Raw genomic sequence first — 17,327 nt, 5'->3', positions numbered from 1 at the left:
TGTTTGTTTCTTGTGCTTGTTTTTGCATGGAGTAATTGGAATTGCTGTAGAAACTACTGGCAAGGATAATGTTAGAGCTTAAATTAAGATCCTGGTCTTTGCTGTGTCTAGAACTTGTCTGTGATTTCTAATATGATGCTTATATAGTTTATATCTTGTTATAGGTGGGAAACTTACCTACCAGACTGCCAAGAAGAGGGCGCAAAAAGATCAAGGTGCCTGTGAACTGGAAAGAGAATCCAAGGGGTATGTGATGGCTATGCCTTCCCATACTATGTTTTTTCTTTTTATCTTTTATGTGTGGTTTGAAGCATCTTCATTTATGTCATTGTTTAGCTTCGTGCGCGGAATGCTTAGATGTTTCTTTTAAGTTGCTTTTCCGTTGCGAACTCATGATTAAGTGTCCGTTATGCATTTTAATAGAAACCTGTCTACCATCATGATTACGTTGTTGGAGCTCTTAATGCGTTTCAAGCATTGCTTGTTGGTTTCTGGAGTGTTTTATTACTCTATGAGTGTGTATTATCATATAGTTTTCTTCATCTTGATAGCTTATCTATTTATGTGAATTCAAGCACAAACTGAGTGGTAAGCAGACTATCAGCTAGTTTGGAGTTGTAATCAGGAAAACCAACATGCCATAGGTCCCGTGTTAGAATAAGTTAGTGAAACCTGTCATGCATTGTTAGAATATCTCATACAAATGTTATGCTTGTGTTTGTAGATGGTTTTCCATCTCAGGTAAGGATCATTATTGAACTTGTAACAACCTCCTATATAGTAGAAATATGAATGGTTTTAGTGCTTGTTTCTTAAACCAGCAAACGGTTTATATATTTGCTGCTATGGATTCATTTCTATGAGAAGCATGTATCATGTTACAAACGGTTTATATCTTTGCTGCTACGGTTTATATCTTTGCTATAGAGACCACTGGTATTAGAGGATCATGAAGTAACTAACAATATCATGTTACATAATGCTGGTTAATAGTATACTGTTTGTAAAGGAGAAATAGTCTGGTAATATCAACATAATACTATCCTATGTCCAGATTTCATGAATCATCAATTGTGCTTTGCTTGGGATGATTCCAAGTTGGTTCTTATATAAGACATTAAATAGTGTGCACATGTTTTATTTTGTTTCTTTTTCTCCCATATTGAAGTTACATAGACCCCATCTCTGAGCATGCCAAGTTCAGTTTCATATATATCTTCGCAGGTCACCTAGACAATAAATGAATGGGAAAGCTAGTATCACAGTTATTTTGCATGTATCATGGTTTCTTTCATATTCTAATCTAGAGTGGTGATTTATGTTCTCTTTCAGGTGGGATAACGACATTGATTGATATGCCCCTCAACAGATATCTTTCCACAGTGTTTGTAGAACACTAAAACTCAAGGTAAATTTCATATAAAGCTTCTTTCTTACTGTTCGCTTATACAGATAACTAGTGAATACTTAATTTATGTGGAGGTGGTTTTGTTGGGGGCCGCTTTCTCTAAGGATCTTCTATGTATGTATAGTCAGAAAACTGAAACTAGTTTGCTAAGGTTTCCTATGTTTGTATTAATAAGTATTTATTTAAGTGGACCCTTTGTCTCATTTTTCCTAGTTACTTCAAATGACACGTAACAAAGCTTTTCTCCTACATGTTATGTTGGAATTGGCTACACAGGTTACTTGCTGATACACAGTTTGTATTTAACATATTGAGTATGGAGAAGTGAAGGTTTGGAGCCATAGGGCTTAATTTCAAAAAATAGAAGAATTGAATCTGTTTTTCTGCAGGGTGTTTCTGTGTTTCATCGTAAATTATCTGTATGAATTGACTGAAATAGAAAAATCTTTGATGTGGTTTTATTCTCATGCATTTCAGAGTCTGGTCAGTGAAGTTTGCATTGTAAAAAGCGCTACATATCAGATGCTTCCATGTGAGAAAAAAGGTCTTGTTGAAGTGATGCCTAATGAAGCTCTTGCTAAATAGAAAATTACTTCTTATCTATGTAAACAGTTTATGTATTGCACTAGTATTTTCGTGAATGTATTATTGAATATAATTGTATTTGATATTGAAATATAATTAGATTGTGTTGGATATGAATATAATTTGGTGTTGTGCAACATTGTGCATATATACATTTGATATCATATAGTTTGCAATGCAGATTCCGTAAAAAAAAAACCCTGTAGCAGTAGCAACCTAGACGGAAATTCCGTCTCGGTTGCTACAATATCCGTCTAGGTTGTTACTATTGCTACAGTATCAACCTAGACGGAATTCCGTCTAGGAATCAACCTAGATGGATTTTCACTTCCGTCTAGGTTGTTTTCCGTCTAGGTTAGCAAACTAGACGGAATTCCGTCTAGTTTGCCCCAATCTAGACGGAAATATTCTAGACGGAATAAACTAGACGGATTTCCGTCTAGGTGAACCAATCTAGACGGAAATTGGAGCAACCTAGACGGAAATTTCCGTCTAGGTTGCTCATTTTTCTACTAGTGTACCTTCTGCCACTAAACTGAAAAGAAAAATGAGATAATGCAAGCGAGTCACCATATGTTCGAACTTTTAGTTTATAGCAAGTTACAAAATTGTAAAGGAAAATATCAGAGTAACTAAGAACTAAATAGTTCAGGATGCATCACAACTCTAAAGGCAGCAAGGAAGCTGGAGATCACCTCATCTGTCGCTTTATAGCACCAATGTTCTAGTTCAGCTAATCATGCTTTGACATATTCACCATTACTGAAGGAGCAGCACTCTCTCCTTAATTGAAGACTAGCCATAAGGAAGAGAACTATAATTACTACCAGCTAGCATTAGAACATGAGATAAAATATATTAGAATTAACATGAGGAGAAATATAATACCTGTTAAATAGCTGAACATTGATGAAGGAAAATATCTGTGTGAACACTTTTCTCACTAAAAAGGGTGGCACCTGAAACAGCAGTACTGCTTGTCATAGGAGATCAAGTTTCCAATAACCAAAAGAACTATGCAAAGTAAGGGTTACATTGAATGGTTTTCTAGGAACTGAGCCAAATTAATAGAACTTAGTTGCAATTAATAGGTAAAGATGAACAGCGTCGCCAATAAGCATTAGCGATGGATTTATTCTATCGCCAATGCTAATTAGCGACGGATCAATGCCCGTCACCCATGCACATTAGTGAATGATTATCCCATTGCCAATGAGTGACCCCCACAAAAAAATTAAGGGTTATTTTAATATTAGTCCCACAAATCTTCAATATTTTAAAAGTAGTCCACCAAATTATGAAAATTGCTAACACATCTAGGGGTGGAAATGAACAAAATAACGACATGATCAGAGCCCAGACGACTCGATCCACGCTGGTAGCCGACTTCATAGGCCGATGACTCATGTGCCCAACTCGAGAGGTGATACTTGTCGACCTATTCTACAAGTCAAGCCCTCAAGACTTCACACTTAATCTGCTATATCAACCGACAACTTGCGTAATCAACTAAAAAGATGATATTTGTCGACCATCAGCCGAACGGCTTAAGAGGTGGTAGATTTCTCGGACCATGCGCTAACAACCGTCTTCCCTCACATTAAATGCTCTGACAAAGTCATCATGGCTCATCAGCCCCCACACTAAACCACCTGGATGACCATCTTAGCCACTGGCTAACACCTATTATCGCACATGTGACTCATGCCACCCATAACCAACACCTGTCATCTGTCTACCGATTTAGCTGTCTACCTAGACCCGGCCATAATTTCATATTTACTCCTCTCAACTAGATATAAAAATGAGCTCATTGCCTACTGAGAGGAGAATCCTCATGCCCCCAAGGTGTCACAGGTATGCAACTTCTGCATACATAGAACTATTTTGAGTTCATTGGTATCTTCTCCACTCAGCTCAAATACTGACTTGATTGTTGGAGGAACTACTAAAAAACCCAACTCCGATCCTCTAACGAGTGTTATTTTTCAGCTCTCTTATGCAGACAAGGGACCAAACTTTGAGAGAGATGAGGGAACCCACACCATAAGCTCCCTCGCTTTACTTGGGATTATCCACTAATCTCATTCCTGTTTGATAGCTGACATCAACAATATTCACTGCCACCCTGACAAAACGACAACTCATCCTCTAGGTTAACCAAAGGGTTTAAAGGCTCATTGTACATGCTAAATATAGTCGCGCTTCCTGCAAAAGTGAGTTAGGATTTCTTTCTTTTCTTTGTATTTCCTTTCTTTGCTAGAGGACTAGTAAAAAATTTGGTGTGAGGGTTGTAGGCGTCAAAAATTGTTGGATCCTAGAGGGGGGTGATTAGGGTCTTAAGGCGATAATTGTGTAATAAAAATTAAGACAATGCAATACACCACAAAATGAAAAGCCAAAGTAAAAGAGATAAGGTTTAGAAATCGTTATCTAAGTGACGCGCGATGTGTTCACAAGATTCGGTCCGCTGACCAACGTACCTGCTCCCCACTCTCGAGGAGAATCCACTATACAACCCGGTATGAAAGCCAGAACTTCTTCTACACAACCATCTCCACGAGATCTCACAACCACACAACTGATCTCCACGAGATCAAGCTCACAACAATAGTAAACAATGTAAAATCTCTCTCTTTACAGTAGCCCTATGGCAAGGAGAAAGATTACACATGAAGCTTGGGATGTGAACTTAGAAAACAGTGAAGAACAGGAATGAAAATTTAGGATCTTTTGAAAACAGTAAACAAAACACAAAGGATTTACAATGATCTTGGGTGACTCTGAAGAAGGGGGATATGTGGGTTTAAATAGGGAATGAAGATAACAGCCAAACCCCTAACCAAATCTCCCAAAATCCCAGAAAACAAAATTTCTAATTTTGTACCAAAAAGAGCCGTTGGGGTGATCGGCGGTCGACCGTGAGAATTTCACGGTCGACCGTGCAGGTTTTCAAACCTGAGAAAAGCTTCTGTAAGATATACGGTTGACCGCCACGATCGACCGTGAGAATTCAAGAAATCTTCTGTAATCAGTTCGGTCGAGCGTAGCGGTCGACCGCAGGAAGTCCCGAGCTCTCTGTAATAGAGGCAGTCGACCATCACGGTCAACCACACAGGTTTCTGCTGGCTCCTGAGGGAAATACATTAGTGCGGCCAACCGTGGCGGTCGACCGCGAATTGACACAGCTGAAACATGTTTTAAAAACTATTTTTGACATTTTAGATTATTTGTCAAAATACTCAAATGATTTCTAAAATTTGTATAACTTTGTAAAATGTTTTTAACACTAAAAACAAACTGTTTTGAAAAGGAATTTTGCGAATAGGTCCTCATACTTGTGGAAGACCATATTTTGATGAAACCGTCAAAACTATGAGTATGAAAATGTGTGTGTGATATCCCAATAGCTTCAAATAAAATCTATAACTACTTGCCTATATTTTAGCACTAGAGAGAAAAGAAAAATAGCAAATAGCTCTCACATAGAAATACATTTCTTGAGACTTGATATTGCTTTAGAGTTGATGAAGCTTCTCATTACGTTTAGTGTTCTTGATAAACATTGCTTCATCACTTTGCCTCCACCTCCTTCCGATATCGTCATTGTAGCCCGTATTCCATCCAATTCTCCATACATGGTACAAACTAGCTTGATATTTATATTATCTATAATCACTCAATAAGCAATTAGTACCGATAATGGTGGTTGTAAATCATCATCAAAACATAAGGGCTAACAAAAATTGCCTATAGATTACCATACATAGCTCAAGATGAAGAGAATGCGATAAACGTCATTATTTGAGTTATAAAGAATCATCCAAAGCCAAAGATCAACTAAGGAATGCACAAGAAGCGCATCACACAAGTTTCGAGGTACAGAACATGTCTCAGAAACTATGAAAAAACTCATACTTTTCGTGACAGTTGCGGCTGTCTCGGAAGCTATGAAAGAAAATCATAGTTTTCGAGACACTTGCGACTGTCTTGGAAACTAGAGTGGACTTGGTGATGGTTTTCTCGAGTTTTTTACGATCCACGTGGCTTCATAACTGTTGGGGATCATCCATAAATGTGGGGGAGCCGTTACAAACGAAAATCATGCCCATAACTTCTAGAATAATGGCAATTAAACGCGGTTAAAGCAGTTACAAAACTGCTAGAAACGAGCCCTGTTTTCGAGATAGCCACGAGTGTCTCGGAAATAGAGGTTCTTCGACATAATTTCTTTTCAACTTTAGACTTGTTTCGGTGGAAAATTAGTTTCTTCAATGAGGGATTCATTATAACTTCAGTCGTTACAATGAAAACAAAAAAAGATATTCTTTTTATAAGACTCTTACACAATGAAAAGTACAATTCTCGTAAAAACAAATGTAGGGATCATTTATCGATCTTCTGCTTGCGTGAGATCTTGGCCTGTACCGGGGACGCGTTAGTCCGTGGACCGCCACGGATCAGATTCGGTTGACAGATTGATGATTAAAGCTCTTACTTCATGAAGGAAGTAATCGCTGCAGCGGTAATCCCGACCAAGCGAGATTACGGCTCTTCTCGGGATTTAAGACCAATGTTAAATCCGGAGGAAAAGGGGACGGGTCTCAGATCTGTCGAACTCCACTCTTTATGCATAAGAAGTCGCCAAGATCTGCTAATCCTTGCTGTAAATTCGTGGCTACACTATCCAATTTGGCAGTATTTCGCCCCTTGATGTCCCCCTCTGAAATGAGCCCCTGGGCCTGTATTTATAGGCTTCGGTTGGGGAGTTTTCGGATAAGAACGATGGATTTGGCCTTATCCTCAGTTGATAATCGTGTAACCATATTTGTGGATGATATCCAATCAGTTGGGACACTCAAAAACGAACAAATCCTGAGAAAACCCGTCAAAACCGAAAAAGCATTTTTGGATCAAAACTGGTCACTGTCTGGTGGCTCGGCCATGGCCGGGCCACCAAATGGTGCCTCAGCCTCGGCCGGGCCACCAAATGGCCTGGCTGAGTCATTTTGACATGACTCGGCCGCCAGGGGCATTCTCGATTTTTCGGGTTTTGACTTGTTCCGTCGTTACACGTATTTCATCGTTTCGTGTACTTGTACGCCTCCCCGATTCGTTTCGTGAATGTATGGATAGCTTGATGGTGGCCGACGGGCGTACATGCCACTTGGTTCACCGTTTAGCTGACCGACGAGTGCGCGGGTGATACGGGTGTATCTTCTCTTCGGAAAAGTGATCCTCATGGGAGCTTGAGGATAGGTGATTCTCATGATATCTTGAGAATAGTGGTGTGAAGCGACACGACGGAGCACAGGTGGAAGCATGAAATGAGACGACGAGCAGCAGATTCGAGGAATCCAGATTTTAGCTCGTCAGTCGACTCATACATGTACATGAGTCGACTCATCAGGTTGAGTCGACTCATGCCTCCCCCAGCCGTTTTGTCAAAAGCTTCTGCTCGGTCGACTCATCAGTTTATGAGTCGACACATCAGTCATGAGTCGACTCATATACAGTCATGAGTCGACTCATCGAGGTTTCCTGGGCAGACTTGGTTTCTGTTTTGAAGGAATTCTAGTTGGGTTTGGTTTTGGTTATTTACCAGATTACCATCATGTTGTAAACCCTATAAATAGAGACTATTTAGGGTTCTAAACAGAAGGGTGAGAGACCAGATATAGTCCTAAAGAGTTTTAGGCCTAAGAGAGATCCTGATCAAAAGGATTAGGGTTTAGGTTATGATGATCTATGAGATCTTAGATCAGAGAGAGATTCTAATCTTTGTATTAGGATTTAGTGAGAATTAAGAGTTTGTTCTCGATTCTAGTGAGATTGTGAGAAAGGGATTGTAATCTTTTCATACTCATAATCTAAAGAAGATACTTTCCTTCGCCATATACTGAATTGTGCTTGTGTTTCTGTCATCCTCTTCTCAACCCAACTTTGATAATTCCGCGATTAAAGGTGCTCGCACGACAACTCGTAACAAGTTGGTATCAGAGCATCAGATCCGGTGAAGGGGCATCCTGTGTATGGTCCTTACTCGATCACAGTACAAGAAGCTTAGCGAGATCCTTTTCTTTGGAAGGAGTTCAGAGATTAAGGAAGAAGAAGATGACTAAAGTCAACAAAGATGGAGGGGCTCGAGAGTTTCCTCAGCTGAAGTTCTAACTTGAATGGGACTTCAAGTTTCTAAAGGGGGGACCCATGATACGGGTGTATCTTCTCTTCGAAAAAGTAATCCTCATAGGAGCTTGAGAATAGGTGATTCTCATGATATCTTGAGAATAGTGGTGTGAAGTGACACAACGAAGCACAGGTGGAAGCATGGAACGAGACGGCGAGCAGCAGATTTGAAGAATCCATATTTCAGCTCGTGAGTCGACTCATACATGTACATGAGTCGACTCATCAGGTTGAGTCGACTCATGCCTGTCATGAGTCGACTTATGAAACCCAGCCGTTTTGTCAAAAGCTTCTGCTTGGTCGACTCATCAGTTTATGAGTCGACTCATCAGTTTATGAGTCGACTCATCAGCCATGAGTCGACTCATATGCAGTCATGACTCAACTCATCGAGGTTTCCTGGGCAGACTTGGTTTCTGTTTTGAAGGAATTCTAGTTGGGTTTGGTTTTGGTTATTTATCAGATTGCCACCACATTTTAAACCCTATAAATAGGGACCGTTTTGGGTTCTAAACAGAAGGGTGAGAGACCAGATGTAGTCCTAAAGAGTTATAGGTCTAAGAGAGATCCTGATCAAAAGGATTAGGGTTTAGGTTATGATGATCTATGAGATCTTAGATCGGAGAAAGATTCTAATCTTTGTATTAGGGTTTAGTGAGAATTGAGAGTTTGTTCTCGATTCTAGTGAGATTGTGAGAGAGAGAGATTCTAATCTTTTCATACTCATAATCTAGAGAAGGTACTTTCCTTTGCCATATACTGAATTGTGCTTGTGTTTCTGTCATCCTCTTCTCAACCCACCTTTGATAATTCTGCGATCAAAGGTGCTCGCACGACAACTCGTATCAGCGGACCACTTGGAGGTGGCCGGTGAGCACACGAGATGCTTGGTTTGTCGATTTGGTTGCTGATGAGTGTACGGGCCACTTGGCAGTGGCCGGTGAGCACACGGGCTACTTGGAGCTGGCTGACGAGTGTACGGGCCACTTGGAGGTGGTCTGTGAGCACACAGGCCAGTTGGTTTGTCGATTTGATGGTCGGTTAGCATACGGGCCACTTGGCCGTGGCCGGTGAGCACGCGGGCCACTGGTTTATTGATTTGGTGGCCGGTGAGCGTGCGGGCCACTTGGCGGTGGCTAGTTAGCACACGGGACATTTGGAGCTGGCTGATGAGTGTGCGCGGGTCACTTGGTTCGTCGTTTTACTTCATGCGCTGGTCGACATCAGATAATTCTCTTAGATCCGGATAACGCTGTTCGTCATCTTCTCTCCATATCGAGCTGTGTGTGGATAGCTATAGGCATTTTTAGATGCCTACTGATACCCCCTCCAAAGCATTTCAGACTCATTCTTTTATAGAGGAGTTTGGAATGCTTTGGATATGATAGGCCCCCGCCTTCAGTCGATGTCAAAGGACCTGTAGCTGGCTTCAATTCTTAACTTCTACAGCCTTCAGCCTATTCAGTATCTTGTCGAATAGATAAAGTTCTTCCGGCACTGCGTTTATCGTCTGACCATTGTTGAAGTCTTGAACTAAAGTTTGGGTGTAAGTTTCTGAGCTTAGCTTGTGTCATTGAGTTGACTTTGAACTGATCATCTTCATCGGAAATTTATATCTGAACTTTGGAGTTGATCGGAGGCCATGCGTTGACCGGTGTTGACCCAGGGTTATGCGTTGACCGGCGTTGACCTTAGGGTTTCGCATCGATCAGCGTTTGGAGTGTAGCGGTCCTAAATGTCGGGTTGCAGGACCAACTATTAAAGTTGTTTCGTCTACAGGTATGGATCTTATCCCGAAGTTGTTGGATGCTCAAGTCATGAGACTAACTAATGAAGCTGGTGCGTCAATAACTCTTGCATTTATAGTATTTTTGGCAAACCCTCAGCCATCAACAGGTTTGATGAGTCTTTACCGACTACCGTTTGAGTCGGGCTAGCATACGGATTATTTAAGTCCGTTCCGCATGTAATGTTATTCTAAAAGAGTTAACCCTTTTAGTGCTACGATATTGAATATATAGACTTCGTCTTTCTCACGGAATAGACTACCCGACCGCATGTATCGGATGCAGACTCAGGATTTTTGGCAAATCCTCAACCATCAACAGATTTGACGTGCCTTTACCGATTACCATTTGAATCGGGCTTGCATACGGATTGTTTAAGTCCGTTCCGCATATGACGTTGTGCTAAAAGAGTTAACTCTTTTAGTGCTACGATATTGAATATGTAGACTTCGTCTTTCTTACGGGAATAGATTACCCAACAACACTTGTTAGGGGCTGACTTATCCATTTTTAGAATTCAGGATAAAAGTCTCCATACTTGGATTCTGGTGCTTCTTCAATTGGTGAAAGACTAAACTGGCAACGCGTGTTAGGCGTTGAATTATCCCTACTTAGGATTCGGGATAAAATTCTCCGTGCGTGTAAGACACGGATTATGGTGTTATTAATAACAACCTGCCACAATGTTGAATATGTGGGCTTTTGTCTTTTTTACGATAAAAAACTAACCGGCAACGCGTGTTAGGTGCTGACTTATCCCTCTTAGGCTTCAGGATAAAATTCACTAGACTTGGATTCTGGTGTCTTCTTCACTTGGTGAAATACTAAACCGGCAACGCGTGTTAGGTGTTGTCTTATCCCTACTTAGTCTTCAGGATAAAATTGCCAAAATTTGGATTCTAGTGCCTTCTTCATTCGGTGAAAGACTAAACTGGCAACGTGTGTTAGGCATTAACTTATCCCTACTTAGGCTTCGGGATAAAATTTCCCATGCGTGTGAAGCACGGATTTTAGAGTTGAAGGATGATGTCTTCTCTTGGGGCAAAGACGAACCCGATACTAGAAAGGAAGAATTTTATATTCTATCTCTAGTTACAAAGGAAACTCAAAGTGGGGTTTCCACTTAAAGAATCCGGGAAGGTGAAACCAATAGTGGGATCTCCGCTCTGAAAATAAAAAATATTTGAATAATCCTAACTGTCGAAATGTTTGATTACCGAACTAAAGGTGAATTTTTCGTTTATCGAGAGTGAACTATGGTTTTGGCCCTAACTGTAGGAAGGTTTGACCAAGCGAACGTTTGAGGTGATCCTAACTGTAGGAAGGTTTGATCACTCGATTTGAAAGTGGACCTCTCATTCATGGAAGAGGTGATCCTAACTGTAGGAAGGTTTGATCACTCGATTTGAAAGTGGACCTCTCATTCATGGAAGGAATTGAGAGGAGATTTTGGCTTTGGCCCTAACTGTAGTAAAGTTTGACCAGGTGGGAGGTTTGAGACGATCCTAACTATAGGAAGGTTTGATCGCTCGATTTGTGGACCTCTCGTTCATTGGAGGAATCGAGAGGGGATTTTGGTTGTGGCCCTAACTGTAGGAATGTTTGACCAAGTGGGGGTTTGAGATGACCCTAACTGTAGGAATGTTTGATCGCTCAATTTGTGAACCTCTCGTTCATTGGAGGAATTGAGAGGGGGTTTTGGTTATGGCCCTAACTGTAGGAATGTTTGACCAAGTAGACAATGGGAGTGGGACTACAAATTACAGTGGGAGTGTTGACTTGTACCTATTACACATTGGGAGTTCTTGGTGTCAAGTGATAAGAACTTAACACGAAGAGGTTTGACAACTCGTCAAGGATTAGAATATTAAAATTCCCCATGCTATGTCGGGACTTTAACAACAGTAGATTAATGTTTATCACTTTGTTTGTAATGACTGGGTTATCCCTAAGAATATTATATTTAACATTCTTCCGGGAACTTCCTATTACATGAATTATCCACCCGTAGCTTTCTTTGCGAAATTGGGTCTAATGAGGAGCACATTGTCCTTACTCGCATGTTTGGGTTATCCTTAAGAATATAAGATTCTCTGGGAACTTCACATGAAAGAAAGGAAATAGTTTAGACTCATATACCTATTGGAGTATTGAGAAGAAGTTTATACTCGTATACTCTTCGGAGTGTGGCGTTCGGCTCAATTTAGTATTATGATGCCGGCTTCAACCAAGGTTTGGATGCTATTTTTGAGAGCAAAGCAATCCTTGGTTGGATGAAGGACCCTCCTGTGGTACGCATAGTACTTTGGATCCGTAGTATTATCAGCTTCCTCCAGATTTGTAATAGGTGGTAGCTTGATCTTATTGTTCTCAAGGAGGGATTCGAAAATGGCTGGAACATCTTCATCCTTCAAGGAGTACTCTTTTTGGAGTCTCGGATCCAAAGTATTTTGCTATCTTCTCGGTTGTTGTTGCGATGTCTGATTAACGTCAACAACTACTGCATGCGCCTTCCCTTTACCATGAGAGACGAAGCTTGAGTTCGGAGAGTTAGCCGTCAGTTGGCTTCTTTCGGCTTTCTTCCTTCTGAGGAAGCGTTCGGCCTGCTTTCCGCGCACCTTCAACTCTTTCCAGTTGTTAGACGGTGCTACTCTCATAACTTTCAATATATCAATGGATAGGTTGTTATGACAAGTTTGGAGGATGAAGTCCTCTGTGACTGGATCTCGATAATTCATCGCCTTATTTCGGAAGCGCTTGATGAAGTTGTCGACCGTTTCCCCGTCTTCATATTTCTCTTTGAAGAGTGTCCTAATGAATACCTCAGCGTCATCATCAAAGAAGTTTTTGAGGAATAAGCTCTCCATATCATCCCAGCTGTTGATACTTCCAGGCTTGAGACGGCGGTACCAATCGAAGGCAGGCCCGCAAAGGGTGCCAACGAACGACCGAACCTGTTAGACCCTAGAGGGGGTGATTAGGGTCTTATGCTAATCTAATCTGATTTTATGCCAATTAAAACTATAGAGGGGGTGATTAGGGTCTTATGCTAATCTAATCTGATTTTATGCCAATTAAAACTAATTAACAAATATATCCTAGCAAATGATATGTTATGCTAATCTAATCTGATTTTATGCCAATTAAAACTAATTAACAAATATATCCTAGCAAATGATATGTAATAAAATATATATGCAAGGATATACAAATAACACAAGGGTAACCAATCTAAACTAGATAGTAGGCAATATAAACAACAAGCAATATACAAAGACGATAAAAGATATGAACATAAAAATAAGTACGCCAATGCAATCACAAACAAACGATATGTTCATGAGGTTTGGTCCCCACGACCTACGTCCCCGTTCCTCACCTCGAGGAGATCTCCACTATCAAAATCAGGTTTTCTACGCTCACACGAATAACGTTTACAACGACACACTCGATTTTCTAGCTTACCGAAAACCTTACAACACTCACAATATAACTACACCAACTACCACCTCAAGTTTTGGTCTCTAGCCCGTGTCTCCCTCAAGTGTTAGGAATTACAACCTCTCACTAGGCTTTACTATCGAATCGGGATCACCCACCCCTCCGATATTATTTACCAATGGAAGGAATGTGTATCCTTCAATGACCTACCCCCCTCCTCTTGGGACGACCCCGTCTCTCACCACAACTCCTCTCGGTGTACTAGTGTTATTTAAAGTGATCTTCACAAATTAGCTCATAATACAAATGATTTGTTCTCTTAACAAGGTGAGAACTCAATTAGGTACAACTCAATGTTACTATCTCTCACAACCCTAAATATATTATGAATGCAAATACAACAAGCTCAAGTGGGTGTGTGTAACAATGAGATTAATCAAATCTAAACTCAATATAAAACTAGCTTTAATAAAATGATAATCAAACAAATAGATATAAAGCTAGAAAAGAGTTTAGGGAAACTTCTCTATAGATCAAGAGAGAGAGAGAGTGAATAGTTGGAAGCTCAAACTTCAATAGATGATCTCCTCAAGCTATTGTAGAATTGATTTCACAAAATCAAACTCTCAATTGCTTAAAAACTTTTTTAAACCCACTTAAACAAACTTTAAACCCTTGTTAAAACTTTCTTAAACTTCTTTGAAACATTCTCTTGGTAGTAGAAAATAGTTATGGCAAAGGGGTATATATAGGCTTGAAGAAAACAACTTAAAAAACCTCAAAAACCCACTAAAAAACAAAAAACAGAATGTTATCATTACTATGAAATGGTAACCTTCACGGTCGACCATACTGTAGCACGGTCGACCACACTGTTCACAGACTATTTCATATTTTGACAGAATCTGGAATTTTGCATATCTAACTTTGTAAAATCAATTATAAATAGTAAATCAAATCCAAAAATCATGATATTTTGAAAAAAGGTTCTAGACATGTAGATGAATATGTTAGAGAAATATTTTCTGAAATATCACTTCCCAGTTGAGAGAAATAATTATTTGAATACAGATATATACAGTTTCTGAAAAACTGCTGAAAACTAATTTTTGTAAATTCAATTGAAAATAATAAAACAACTCCAAAATTAGTAAAACTTGGGTAAATGTTTGTATATATGAATATAAACATGTAAACGAAGAAATTTTTCAAATTACATTTTCTAATTGTGAAAACTCATCTTTTTTGCAAAAACATGCAAAAACATGTGCACGAACATGAACTTGTTTAAAACTTGATTTTGTAAATTTGATTAAACATAAAAAATTAATTCCAAATTTGATAAAACTTTGGGAAACATTTATAAACATCAAATTGAACATGTTAAAAAAAAGAATTTTTCAAATTGAGTTTCCCATTTGTGAAAACTCATGTATTTTGTAAAACTTATAAATACATATGTACATAAACTTCTTGATTTTTGACTATTGAGTTAAACAATATTTTGAAACCTTATAAAATATTTTTATGGACTTAATAGAATATGTATATAATGGTTTTAAAGTCCAAAAACCAATAACTCAATATTTTGTCAAAATTACTCAAAATCAAGAATTGTGTGTATGTGTGATATAGAGCTTAGAGTATCTAACACACATAATATAAACTCCTAAACTAAATTACTAAAACTTGATCTTGATCTTCAATATGCTCTTCTTGGTAAACTTACGGATGATGTTTGAACTTGAATCTTTAACTTGAATTGCATTGCTTCACACCGATATTCCGCCAACCTCCATTAGATATGATCGTTGATGCTCGATTCCATCCATCCTTCGACATATTGTTTGCCTAGAATAAATACAAAAACACAAACACTAGACAAATAATATTAGTTGTAAATTATTTGCAAATCATCATCAAAACAAAAGGACCCAACAATCTCTCCCTTTTTGATGATGGTAAACAACTTTCAAAAAGAGATATATGCATGAAATGTAATGAATATACAAGTTATAATTATCATGCATATAACTAAAACACGATATACTCACAATATTTCTTCCCCCTTGATAACATCAAAAAGGGGAAAAAGATAAGAGAGTGAAGGCTCCCCCTACCTATAAGCACGGTGAGTATAAACACAATAGAAGAAATATGGATGGCTCCTCTATCAAAATACCGTATAGAATATATGCAATGAATGCTAAGACATACATATGTGACCAAGCAAGATGAAAACATACTAAACACAACTCACATACAAAAAGACAATGAGAACACATATGGATAATATCATTATGAAGATAGGTGTCTTAAAATATTAGTTTTAAAACAAAACCTAATAAAAAAGATTTATGAAATCAAAAGAGAGAGAATATGAGAATCATGCAAAAAGAGTTTTCGAATGAAAACAAATCAACCAAATGAAATCATAAATCAAAATTTAAACCCAAAATGATGTTTGATAAATAATTTTTTTTAAACTTGATCAAACCACATAAAGAATACATTATAAAGCATAAAAAGATGATCCATAAGCACAAACATATTAATATCATCAAAGAAGTGATTTATAATGAATTCAAAAGAAGAAATCAAAACAAAATTTTCATAGTTCAAAATTAGATTACAAAACACACAAGAATTATGAACTATGGATTTGAAAAACTAAAAATAATCTTTAAGAATATGAAAACAAAAAAAATCAAAGGTTTTGTTCTTAAAGATCAAACAAATTTTGGTACCCAATTACTCTTGGTACCTAAGAGACTAGGGATATGACCCCTATCATTTAAGCTCAAAGCCCTAGGGTAGTTATGAACTCGTTTGGGCGCATGTGGTGCCCTAATACGGTCAAATCAATAATCACTCAAATGACCCTTCCGATTGTAATATGTGTAATGAAAGAGATCCATTTGTTTTTGGGGACCATTAGTTTGTGCACGGTAACCATTTGCAAACAAAGATTGTCTTTTAGAAACATTTTACAAATGAGAAACATTATTAAATAAATGTGGTTTACTTGAGAGATTTGGCAAGTCTGAACATTTTTTTTCAAATCATAACAAAACTTCGCCAAATGGCCAAATCTACCACAAATATCACATTTAAAAATACGTGGTCTACTAGAAACATTTGGCAAACGTGATTTCCTTTTCAAATCAAAACAATATTCGACCAAATGATCACAACAACCATAAAGATCACATTTATACACATGTGCATGTTTATGATGAACATGATGAGTTTGTGCATGTACATGTGCATGTGATGAAGAAGCCTTATGAGATGCACAAGAAGCTTTGATATTAGCATTTTTAGATTTTTGTGCATCATAGTAAAATTTAGATAAATGGCCTTTACGACTACAACTAGAGCATTTGTAAACTTTGCTATACAAGTGTGCATAGTGGGTGTTTGATTTGAAAGTTTTAACACGGGACTTTGCACACAAGTACATAAGCTTTTTGTTATTTATCATACATGTTTTTAAGGTTGAATCTAAACAAGATATGCGATGTTTAACTTGACTTAACTCATCATTTTGCATACACGTATTGGAAATAGAAGTAGATAAAACATGATCATATTTAAATAAATTTAACTCATTTCTAATTGTTTCTACTTCTATCATGGCATTATTATTAGCATGAGTTAAGCTTGCAATAGATGAAGTCAATTTTTCATTTTCTAAACTTAACATGTCATTGTTTTCTTTTAATGTCACATTCTCTTTAGTAATGACATCAAGTTTGGAAGCTAGTAACTCATGATCAGATTTCAAATCTACATGCTTTCTTTTTAAATCAATAAAATTATTTTGTAATTTCTTGTAGGCATGCGCTAATCTATCATATGCACAAGCGAATCAATAAAATTATTTTGTAATTTCTTGTAGGCATGCGCTAATCTATCAT

General features: G+C 38.2%; 1 long non-coding RNA gene across 1 annotated transcript; it reads left to right on the top strand.

Moving 5' to 3' along the window:
- On the top strand, window positions 209-2,130 carry LOC109822999. The gene is made up of 3 exons (XR_002242367.1): window positions 209-246; window positions 1,333-1,408; window positions 1,886-2,130. It is a non-coding gene; the product is annotated as an uncharacterized LOC109822999 (long non-coding RNA).

This window comes from Asparagus officinalis, chromosome 8, assembly GCF_001876935.1.
Source record: "Asparagus officinalis chromosome 8, Aspof.V1, whole genome shotgun sequence".
Taxonomy (NCBI): Eukaryota; Viridiplantae; Streptophyta; class Magnoliopsida; order Asparagales; family Asparagaceae; genus Asparagus; species Asparagus officinalis.
The sequence above is the reverse complement of the archived record's forward strand: the minus strand, read 5'-3'. Positions and strand labels throughout refer to the sequence as shown.